Here is a 12,928-nt window from a genome sequence, read left to right as displayed (position 1 = left end):
TGTGATCGCATTATTGTCGGAGGACACATATTCCAACAATCTCCCACTTGTCCTCGACAAGTGTGCGTCACAAATTCTCTTTTCCTATTACTATCTCCCACTCAATGCAAGGTGTCTTTCAGGTCGTACTTGCAAGTGATCATATCGAGAGTGGTTTCCTCGATCTGGAGAATAACTGATTGACCGGATTTATCCACCATGGATACATTCCGAGCGTGGCCACGCATTTCCAGTTCATTACACCTCGAGTGGCCCTGAGATATTGTTATAACCCTGAATAGGGGTGGACAATTCCTATCGCACTCATTCCCTTCAACTAGCCACAACCATCATAACCCAAAATATGCCCATTTGACCCCATTTACGAAGGTCGTAGTAACACAAATCAAAGTTAATCTGAAACTGTGCCATCTTAGGCGAATAGTCTTTAGTCAAAAGAATCGACTCATTTGAATACTATAGTAGCTCTCGCCACGACCAGGCTATATAAATTTGCCAAAACTCTATAAGTGGTCATTAAGCCCGACAAAATGTTCCTAACAGTCTGGCTATGTGATCGACTAGTCATCTCACATGACTCTATGGCACTTGAACTTGCCATCAATCGCATCACACTCTAGTCACTTCGAGACGTCACCTCATACAAGTGACTATGGGCAAATACTATGTTAATCCGTGTTCACTTTAACGGGGTTCAATTGTCACTACAACCCGTTTGGATGTAACAATGTATAAATTAAAGATAAAAGACAAATGTGATTATGAACATGAACAAAAAACAACACTTTTATTTCATTTCAAAATCTAACATAGACTTGGTACACATTTAAGTCCCATGGACGCCATATGTCCATCATGTTTAGCCTGCGATAAAGGCTTGGTGAGCGGATCGGCTATGTTGTCATCCGTCCCAACCTTACAAATCGCAATTTCCTTTCTTTCAATGAAATCTCTTATTACATGATATTTTCTAAGTACATGTCTAGATCTATTACTAGACTTCGGCTCCTTAGCTTGGAAGATCGTCCCACTATTATCACAATAGAGAGTGATGGGATCATTGGCGGTAGGTACTACTCTTAGACCTTCCGTGAATTGCCTGATCCAAACAGCTTCCTTAGCAGCTTCTGATGCTGCAATGTACTCAGCCTCCATTGTAGAATCCGCGGATACAGCTTCCTTGAAGCTTCTCCACTTTCTGGCACCATTGAGCATAAAAACGAAACCAGCTTGTGATTTCATGTCATCTCTATCTGTTTGAAAACTTGAGTCCGTGTATCCATTAACACGTAGCTCAGTGTCTCCTCCAAACACTAGAATAGAATCCTTAGTTCTTCTCAAGTACTTAAGGATGTTCTTGACGGCAATCCAGTGACTCTCACCTGGATTTCCTTGATATCTACTCGTCATACTCAAAGCATATGAGACATCAGGACGTGTGCATATCATGGCATACATGATTGATCCAACAGCGGAAGCATAAGGGATCGTCTTCATGCGTTCAACATCATGGGGTTCAGAGGGAGATTGAGTCTTGCTCAATATCGTCCCGGTTACCATAGGTACCAATCCTCTTTTGGATTTGTCCATGCTGAACCGTCGAAGAATTTTATCAACATAAGACTCTTGACTTAGTGCCAATATCCTCTTGGATCTATCTCTATGGATCCGGATACCTAATATGCGTTGTGCTTCTCCTAAATCCTTCATTTGGAAGTGGTTACCTAACCACTTCTTAACAGAAGACAACATCGGAATATCATTTCCAATGAGTAGTATGTCATCGACATACAAGATTAGGAACACAACATTGCTCCCACTAAATTTCATGTATAAACATGGTTCCTCAACACTTCGAGTGAAACCATTTTCCTTTATAACATGATTGAATCGATGATTCCAACTTCTAGATGCTTGCTTAAGACCATAAATGGATCTCTTAAGCTTTCATACTTTGTTAGGATTTTTAGAATCAACAAAACCATCGGGTTGTATCATGTACACCTCCTCTTCTAAATGCCCATTTAGAAAAGCGGTTTTGACATCCATTTGCCATATTTCATAATCATGAAATGTGGCGATCGCTAACAGTATCCGTATGGATCTTAGCATGGCTACGGGGGCGAATGTCTCATCATAATGGAGACCTTGGACTTGGGTGAATCCTTTTGCCACTAGCCTAGCTTTGTAGACTGACATGTCCTTCTATGCCATTTTTTACTTTGAATATCCATTTGCATTGAAGAGGTCTTGCCCCTTTAGGCAAATCTACCAAGTCCCAAACTTGGTTTTCATGCATAGAATCCATTTCGGACTTCATGGCTTCAAGCCATAAGTGGGAATTTGGACTAGAGATTGCGGCCTTGTAGGTGGCGGGCTCGTCACTTTCTATAAGCAACACATCGAGTGTCCCATCTTCTTCGATAAGTCCCACATATCGATCGGGATGGCGAATTACTCGACTCGTTCTTCTTAGTGGAGGAGGTACAACCGCGTTAGACGACGAAGGAACATCTTCTTGCGTCTCTTCCTCGGTTTGTGGCTCTTGAACTTCGTCAAGTTCAAAATTTCTCCCACTCTGTCTCTTAGAAATAAAGTCTCTTTCTAAGAAGACAGCCTCGCAAGACACAAACACTTTGTTATCTTGAGGTTTGTAGAAGTAGTATCCTCGAGAATTCGAGGGGTAACCTACAAAGGTGCATTTTTCGGATCTTGGGGCAAGCTTGTTGTCATTTTTAGTCGTGACGTAAGCATCACATCCCCAAATTTTCATGTAGGATAGATTAGGAACCCTTCCTTTCCACATCTCAAATGGAGTTTTTCCAGTGGCCTTAGTGGGACTATTATTCAAAGATATAATTGTAGTTTGGATTTCATATCCCCAAAACGAGTTTGGTAACTCGGTTTGATTCATCATGGATCGAACCATATCAAGTAGAGTTCGATTTCTCCTTTCGGCAACACCATTGAGTTGTGGTGTTCCAGGTGGAGAAAGTTGTGATATAATACCACAACCTTTCAAGTGCGAATCGAATTCAAGGCTAAGATATTCTCCACCACGATCGGAACGTAGTGCTTTTATCTTTTTGTCCAATTGGTTCTCTACTTTGTTTTGAAATTCCTTGAATTTCTCAAACGCTTCACTCTTATGTTTCATTAAATAGACATACCCATGTCTACTCAAGTCGTCGGTGAAGGTTATAAAGTAGTCATAATTACCACGGGCGGTGATACTCATTGGTCCACATACATCGGTGTGTATGAGTCCCAATAGTTCACTAGCTCGTGTCCCTTTACCACTAAAAGGATTACGAGTCATTTTGCCAAGTAGGCAATATTCGCATGTACCATATGATTGATAATCAAATGGTGTAATCACATTAGTCGAAATTAATCTTTTGATGCGATTCTCGTTTATGTGACCTAATCGACAATGCCAAATGAACGCTTCACTTGGGTCACTTGATTTGAGTTTCTTTGATTGAATGTTATAGATATCATTAGTCGTATTTGAGGTCTCTAAAATGTAAATGCCATTTATGGAAGAAGCTTGGCCTATAACCAATTCATTCCTTGAAATAGTACAACGATTGTTCTTAATGACAAAACAAAAACCGTCCATGTCTAGCATGGCGATTGAAATAATGTTTTTAGAGAGTGTAGGCATATAAAAACAATTATGTAAATACAACTCAAATCCATTAGGCAAAGCTAGAACATAAGTTCCTTTGGATTCGGCCGCTACTCGAGCTCCATTTCCAAGGCGTAGATCCACATCTCCCTTGCTAAGCCTCTCCACATCTCTTAAACCCTGTAAATGATTACAAAGGTGAGAACCACAACCGGTATCTAGTACCCATGTCGTAGTGGAAGTATAATTTATATCAATAACATAAATTTCCTTAGGAATTTTATCTTTTGGAGTGATGATTCCTTCCCTTATATTTCGCAAATATACGGGACAATTCCTAAGCCAATGTCCCATGCCATAGCAATAATGGCACTCATCATTAACTTGCTTGAAGTTTTTGATTTTCTTTCCCTTCTTCTTGAACTTTTTGCCCTTTGAAGCAAGAACTTGATTGCTTGAGCTCCCACTAGTTTTGGCATCTTTATCTTCCAGAGACAAAGACCCTATAGATTGTATGAGGTAGTCTTCCTGAGACGGGCTCACACGAGATCTAGTAGTAGTAGGTGGTTTAGAAGAAGTGATGAAGTTAAGGTTTCCATCCGAACCTATCCCAAAATGAAGTTCTCTAGTAGTGTCGAAATCATTGTTGGAGCAAATGTCGTCAAAAACATTGTGGTAAGACTCAATAGTTATCGGTGCGGTAGCATTTGATGGATTCATTGTAATGAACTACAAGTATGGAGAAAAAGGAAATATTAATATTTGTCTTTTTAAATCATACTTGTAAAAAGATTGACAAGATATGAACATTTATATAGTGACCTCTACCCAACTATTATAAATGATTCCAAGACCCAAATTCATATCAACTTAGGCACGGGATAGCCGATGGAACCCTTATTTAACTCGGTGGATTAACGTTTAATCGATTCTACTTTTAGAACTCTTGGTCGATAAAATTACTCTAATGTTTATCTATAGCCCGGAACACATGCGACTACGGTCACGAATACTTCCGTTGAGGTCAATCCAAATTTCGAATAAATGTGTCCATGATCCAAATTCACATTAACTTGGGCACGGGATAGCCGATGAAACCCTCATCAACACGAATTCGGTGGATAGACATTCATCACCCACTTCCCCTACGTAACAAGGTTTGTACCCCGGGATGGCCGAGTGCACTCCCTCGCGAAATAGGTTTTCATGGTTTCTACTATTTGGTAAGGCTATGTCTCAATTAATTGTTTTAGCGAGAGGTCATGTCAATTTATTATCTATCACGTTTTAAGTGAACTAAAGCGGTGAACTACGATAATTGTATTTGACATGGTCGATGAACTCGATTAGATGATAATGCATGTTTTAGTTATGGCGATTTAGCGATGCATGTGACATATAAATAAAATGCAAAGCATAAAAATAAAATCCTAGTATGGCCTTCCTAAAATAGAAAACTATTTAACTATTACATATTCGGAAACCAACTCCATTGGTCCCTTGAACTTCGGTTGTAGCACGCATCTCGAGGTAACACCGTCTTAATGTATCGCCATCTTGAAGAAATCCGTCTTTTGGGTACTCCGAAATAAATAAAATTACATAACAAATTACATAATTTCCTATTATACATTTGTAACTAAAATAAAATAAATCTATTAAATTACAAAACGGTGATACGAGATCACAATAAATTACAACCGAATCGATATTCCCATACATTTCGGGTAATACCAATTAAAAGCTAAGGCCATACTAAGTAAAAATTACATAATTCAAAAATTACATAAAACAAATTTATGACAATCATAAATAAAATGCAGCATTATAATATGTATGAACATGCCCAATTTTATGCTAAATCGCTTTTAAGTAGCCAATATCGTATATTACTCGGTTTTTACGGATTTGCGTGATTCAACATTTTATAATCACAAAAATTACATAAATTCATATTTATGCATAAGTTAATTACCCTAACCTCTTAGGACTCAAAATTTAGTCTTCACTAATTATTTGACCATAATTAACTCATATTTCTAAAATTTGTTCATTAATGGACTTAAAATTATAATAAAATAAGCTATAAACTTCAAATAAATCACAAAATTTCAAATAAATTAAAAATTTGAAATTTAAACTCATGAACATTCTGGAAAAATACCATGACACTCATAATGTTCAATAACTTAGGTTAAAAATTCAAAATTTATCCGGAAAAACAATGTTGCGGTTTATCGGTTTTAACAAAATAATCATAAAAACATGTGAAAAATTATATTCATCAACTTTTCAATTTTAGATCTGAAAAAGATAATAAAATGCAACATGTGACGTTTTTCCTTAGTCATAGAGTATGTTTTATTAATATTTCACTAATTAAGTCACTATTTATGCTATTTTTCTTCAAAAAAATCATAAATCATGCAAAAAGACTTCAATATAGCCTATTATTTTACACACATCTTGTAAAATTGCATGTGACAACATACTAAATTTCTATGACCAGATTCGAAATTTATCTCATATTAACCTATTTTTCACCTAAATCCGATTTTAATAATGAAAAATCCATTTTTCGAGCATAAGAAGTCCAAAAATTATGAAAATTTACAGGTCATCTCAAAATAATATATGTGATAACATATCCAAAAATCACTGGAAAATTCGAAGTTTACCTATTTATAGTCCGAAAATGACATTTTATTCATAAAATCATATTTTAATGCCATTATTGTATAATATGAACAATAAAAATCCATAAATTAACCAAAATATCCTAAAAACATTTTAGGACCAGAAATATTAACATGCATAATGATTTTCGTGATATTTCATAATAACACAAATTAAACAAGTTTTGTATGTTACTCATATAACTCGGAAAAACTTTTAACCGATTTGCATGCAAACAACCATGTCTCTTGATACCAATTGAAGGAAAAATAGATCTATATACTAACATATTCATATATGTTTTAGGTTAATTTGTCATAAAATTAAATGGTGATCTTATGCTTGCAAACAATAAACAATTTAAAGAAGAAATCATCATCTTACATTGTGTTCTTCGGATCAATAGGGCACAAGAGAGTTCTCCTACTCTTTTGTTCTTGAGCTCTCCTTAAATGGATGAACAAAGAGGATACAAGTATAGTATCCCTCCCAAGGAATAATACCCAAGATATACCCTTAATAAAAATTAATATTATTAATACTAGAATAATATTAACTTAAATAAAAGACCAAAAAATATTTTGGTCCTCTTGGATTTCGGTCAAGAGGAGGATGAAGAAGGAAGAATTATTTTATCTCTCTAAAATAATTTTTGAATTGATAGAATGAATAAAATGAATCACCCACACATGCATATAGCGAATGATCAATTTTTAAGCAAAAGACCCTTTGTTCTTTTCAAGGGGAAACCGGGTAGGAGGGTGGAGGAAGGCCAATGCATGAGCTTGGAGCTCTTCCACAAGAGACACTAGGTATGCATGCCTAGTTGTAGAAAAATGATTATTTCATCCACTAACTTAATTAACATTTTTTGAATTTGTTAATCACACCCAATATTTCGGTCCATATGAGGATAAAATGGATTCCATTTTATCTTTGTCAATTTGTCAATTTGTCACATGTCACATGCCATGTAAAATTGTTATGTATTTTTAACATATTAAAAATCAACGTATTAATAAAAATACGTCATATACAAAATCGACTTGGTAATTCACAATTACTTGTACCAAAATAATTTACCAATTATAAATTACAACATCTTGTATTTATAACAAATTATTCATTCAATTTCAATTGTATCCTTAAACAATAATTTCATCCAAGTAATAAAACAATTCGATTACTTAGACCGTATCTTATTTAATCAGATTATAATGAGATACGTAAATTTACTTCCAAAATTGTCCGTCAATTATTTTTAATTAACTCGTAAAGTTATACGATTAATTAAATGATCAATTAAGAGTATTATCCTTTAGGTATGACCTAGGGGATCAACTGATCACCACCGTCGCACGACAGTAATGTCAAACTCTAGTCAGCCAATCATTACCGATATATGTTGACCAGTTGACAGTAAAAATACTTCCCAATTGTATTCTTTAAAATGAGAGTTAAACATGTGATCATCATGATCAACAGTTGTGATCGCATTATTGTCGGAGGACACATATTCCAACAGTGACTCATTGTGTAAACTATTTATCCTTGTTCATTAGTCCTTGTGACTCGTTGTGTGAACCATTTATCCTTGTTCATTAGTCCTTGTAACTCGTTATGTTAACCATTTGTCCTTTTTTATTAGTCCTTGTGACTCATTGGGTAAACCATTTGTCTTTGTTATTGTGACTTGTTGTGTGAACCATTTTTCATTGTTCATTAGTCCTTGTGACTCGTTGTGTGAACCATTTGTCCTTGTTCATTAGTCCAGGTAACTCGTTGTGTGAACCATTTGTCCTTGTTCATTAATCCTTATGACTCGTTGTTTAAATCATTTGTAAGAAGGACTCATTGTGTAAATCATTTGTCCTTTTTATTTAGTCCTTATGACTCGTTGTGTGAACCATTCTCCCTTGTTCATTAGTCCTTGTGACTCCTTGTGTTAACTATTTTTCCTTGTTCTTTAGTCCTTGTGACTCAGTGTGTCAACCATTTGTCCTTGTTCATTAGTCCTTGTGACTCGTTGTGTGAACAATTTGTCCTTGTTCATTAGTCCATATGACTAGTTGCGTGAACCATTTGTCCTTGTTTTTTAGTACTTGTGACTCGTTGTTTAAACCATTTGTCCTTGTTTATTAGTCCTTGTGACTCGTTGTGTTAACCATTTGTCCTTGTTACTGTGACTTATTATGTGAACCATTTTGAATTGTTCATTAGTCCTTGTGACTCGTTTTGTGAACCATTTGTCCTTGTTCATTAGTCATTGTGACTCGTTGTGTAAACTATTTGTCCTTGTTCATTAGTCCTTGTGACTCGTTGTGTGAACCATTTATTCTTGTTCATTAGTCCTAGTAACTCGTTATGTTAACCATTTGTCCTTGTTTATTATTCCTTCTGACTCATTGGGTAAACCATTTGTCTTTGTTATTGTGACTTGTTGTGTGAACCATTTTTCATTGTTCATTAGTCCTTGTGACCCGTTGTGTGAACCATTTGTCCTTGTTCATTAGTCCTTGTGACCCGTTGTGTAAACTATTTGTCCTTGTTCATTAGTCCTTGTGACTCGTTGTGTGAACCATTTGTCCTTGTTCATTAGTCCTTGTAACTCGTTATGTTAACCATTTGTCCTTGTGACTCGTTGTGTGAACCATTTGTCCTTGTTCATTAGTCCTTGTGACTCATTGTGTGAAGCATTTATCCTTGTTTATTAGTCCTTGGTCCTTGTTGTGTGAACCATTTGTCTATGTTTATTAGTCCATGTGTCTCGTTGTGTAAACTATTTGTCCTTGTTGTTGTGACTTGTTGTGTGAAGCATCTTTCCTTGTTCATTAGTCCTTGTGACTCGTTGTGTGAACCATTTATCCTTGTTCATTAGTCCTTGTGACTCGTTGTGTAAACTATTTGTCCTTGTTCATTAGTCCTTGTGACTCGTTGTGTAAACCATTTGTCCTTGTTCATTAGTCCTTGTGACTCGTTGTGTGAACCATTTATCCTTGTTCATTAGTCCTTGTGACTCGTTGTGTAAACCATTTGTCCTTGTTCATTAGTCCTTGTGACTCGTTGTGTAAACCATTTGTCCTTGTTCTTTAGTCCTTGTGACTCGTTGTTTAAACCATTTATCCTTGTTTATTAGTCCTTGTGACTCGTTGTGTAAACCATTTGTCCTTGTTATTTTGACTCGTTGTGTGAACCATTTTTCCATGTTCATAAGTCCTTGTGACTCGTTGTGTGAACCATTTGTCCTTGTTCATTAGTCCTTGTGACTCGTTGTGTAAACTATTTATCCTTGTTCATGAGTCCTTGTGACTCGTTGTGTGAACCATTTATCCTTGTTTATTAGTCCTTGTGTGTCATTGGGTAAACCATTTGTCTTTGTTATTGTGACTTGTTGTGTGAACCATTTTTCATTGTTCATTAGTCCTTGTGACTCGTTGTGTGAACCATTTGTCATTGTTCATTAGTCTAGGTGACTCTTTGTGAGAACCATTTGTCCTTGTTCATTAATCCTTGTGACTCGTTGTTTAAATCATTTGTAACTAGGACTCATTGTGTAAATCATTTGTCCTTTTTCTTTAGTCCTTATGACTCGTTGTGTGAACCATTTTCCCTTGTTCATTAGTCCTTGTGACTCCTTGTGTTAACTATTTTTCCTTGTTCTTTAGTCCTTGTGACTTAGTGTGACAACCATTTGTCCTTGTTCATTAGTCCTTGTGACTCGTTGTGTGATTAATTTGTCCTTGTTCATTAGTCCATATGTCCGTTGCGTGAACCATTTGTCCTTGTTCTTTAGTCCTTGTGACTCGTTGTTTAAACCATTTGTCCTTGTTTATTATTCCTTGTGACTCGTTGTGTTAACCATTTGTCCTTGTTATTTTAACTTGTTATGTGAACCATTTTGAATTGTTCATTAGTCCTTGTGACTCGTTGTGTGAACCATTTGTCCTTGTTCATTAGTCCTTGTGACTCGTTGTGTAAACTATTTGTCCTTGTTCATTAGTCCTTGTGAGTCGTTGTGTGTACGATTTGTCCTTGTTCTTTAGTCCTTGTGACTCGTTGTTTAAACCATTTGTCCTTGTTTATTAGTCCTTGTGACTCGTTGTGTATACCATTTGTCCTTGTTATTGTGACTTGTTGTGTGAACCATTTTTCCTTGTTCCATAGTCCTTGTGACTCGTTGTGTGAACCCTTTTTCCTTGTTCATTAGTCCTTATGACTCGTTGTGTAAACTATTTGTCCTTGTTCATTAGTCCTTGTGACTCGTTGTGTGAACCATTTGTCCTTGTTCATTAGTCCTTGTAACTCGTTATTTGAACTATTTGTCCTTGTGACTCGTTGTGTGAACCATTTGTCCTTGTTTATTAGTCCTTGTGACTCATTGGGTAAACCATTTGTCTTTGTTATTGTGACTTGTTGTGTGAACCATTTTTCATTGTTCATTAGTCCTTGTGACCCGTTGTGTGAACCATTTGTCCTTGTTCATTAGTCCTTGTGACTCGTTGTGTAAACTATTTGTCCTTGTTCATTAGTCCTTGTGAGTCGTTGTGTGTACGATTTGTCCTTGTTCTTTAGTCCTTGTGACTCGTTGTTTAAACCATTTGTCCTTGTTTATTAGTCCTTGTGACTCGTTGTGTATACCATTTGTCCTTGTTATTGTGACTTGTTGTGTGAACCATTTTTCCTTGTTCCATAGTCCTTGTGACTCGTTGTGTGAACCCTTTTTCCTTGTTCATTAGTCCTTATGACTCGTTGTGTAAACTATTTGTCCTTGTTCATTAGTCCTTGTGACTCGTTGTGTGAACCATTTGTCCTTGTTCATTAGTCCTTGTAACTCGTTATTTGAACTATTTGTCCTTGTGACTCGTTGTGTGAACCATTTGTCCTTGTTCATTAGTCCTTGTGACTCATTGTGTGAAGCATTTATGGTTCTTTAGACCTTGGTCCTTGTTGTGTGAACCATTTGTCTATGTTTATTAGTCCTTGTGTCTCGTTGTGTAAACTATTTGTCCTTGTTGTTATGACTTGTTGTGTGAAGCATTTTTCCTTGTTCATTAGTCCTTGTGACTCGTTGTGTGAACCATTTGTCCTTGTTCATTAGTCCTTGTAACTCGTTATGTTAACCATTTGTCCTTGTTTATTAGTCCTTGTGACTCATTGGGTAAACCATTTGTCTTTGTTATTATGACTCGTTGTGTGAACCATTCTCCCTTGTTCATTAGTCCTTGTGACTCCTTGTGTTAACTATTTTTCCTTGTTCTTTAGTCCTTGTGACTCAGTGTGTCAACCATTTGTCCTTGTTCATTAGTCCTTGTGACTCGTTGTGTGAACAATTTGTCCTTGTTCATTAGTCCATATGACTAGTTGCGTGAACCATTTGTCCTTGTTTTTTAGTACTTGTGACTCGTTGTTTAAACCATTTGTCCTTGTTTATTAGTCCTTGTGACTCGTTGTGTTAACCATTTGTCCTTGTTACTGTGACTTATTATGTGAACCATTTTGAATTGTTCATTAGTCCTTGTGACTCGTTTTGTGAACCATTTGTCCTTGTTCATTAGTCATTGTGACTCGTTGTGTAAACTATTTGTCCTTGTTCATTAGTCCTTGTGACTCGTTGTGTGAACCATTTATTCTTGTTCATTAGTCCTAGTAACTCGTTATGTTAACCATTTGTCCTTGTTTATTAGTCCTTCTGACTCATTGGGTAAACCATTTGTCTTTGTTATTGTGACTTGTTGTGTGAACCATTTTTCATTGTTCATTAGTCCTTGTGACCCGTTGTGTGAACCATTTGTCCTTGTTCATTAGTCCTTGTGACCCGTTGTGTAAACTATTTGTCCTTGTTCATTAGTCCTTGTGACTCGTTGTGTGAACCATTTGTCCTTGTTCATTAGTCCTTGTAACTCGTTATGTTAACCATTTGTCCTTGTGACTCGTTGTGTGAACCATTTGTCCTTGTTCATTAGTCCTTGTGACTCATTGTGTGAAGCATTTATCCTTGTTTATTAGTCCTTGGTCCTTGTTGTGTGAACCATTTGTCTATGTTTATTAGTCCATGTGTCTCGTTGTGTAAACTATTTGTCCTTGTTGTTGTGACTTGTTGTGTGAAGCATCTTTCCCTGTTCATTAGTCCTTGTGACTCGTTGTGTGAACCATTTATCCTTGTTCATTAGTCCTTGTGACTCGTTGTGTAAACTATTTGTCCTTGTTCATTAGTCCTTGTGACTCGTTGTGTAAACCATTTGTCCTTGTTCATTAGTCCTTGTGACTCGTTGTGTGAACCATTTATCCTTGTTCATTAGTCCTTGTGACTCGTTGTGTAAACCATTTGTCCTTGTTCATTAGTCCTTGTGACTCGTTGTGTAAACCATTTGTCCTTGTTCTTTAGTCCTTGTGACTCGTTGTTTAAACCATTTATCCTTGTTTATTAGTCCTTGTGACTCGTTGTGTAAACCATTTGTCCTTGTTATTTTGACTCGTTGTGTGAACCATTTTTCCATGTTCATAAGTCCTTGTGACTCGTTGTGTGAACCATTTGTCCTTGTTCATTAGTCCTTGTGACTCGTTGTGTAAACTATTTATCCTTGTTCATGAGTCCTTGTGACTCGTTGTGTGAACCATTTA

The sequence above is a fragment of the Silene latifolia genome, chromosome 6 (assembly GCF_048544455.1).
Source record: "Silene latifolia isolate original U9 population chromosome 6, ASM4854445v1, whole genome shotgun sequence".
NCBI lineage: Eukaryota > Viridiplantae > Streptophyta > Magnoliopsida > Caryophyllales > Caryophyllaceae > Silene > Silene latifolia.
Note: the sequence above shows the minus strand (reverse complement) of the source record.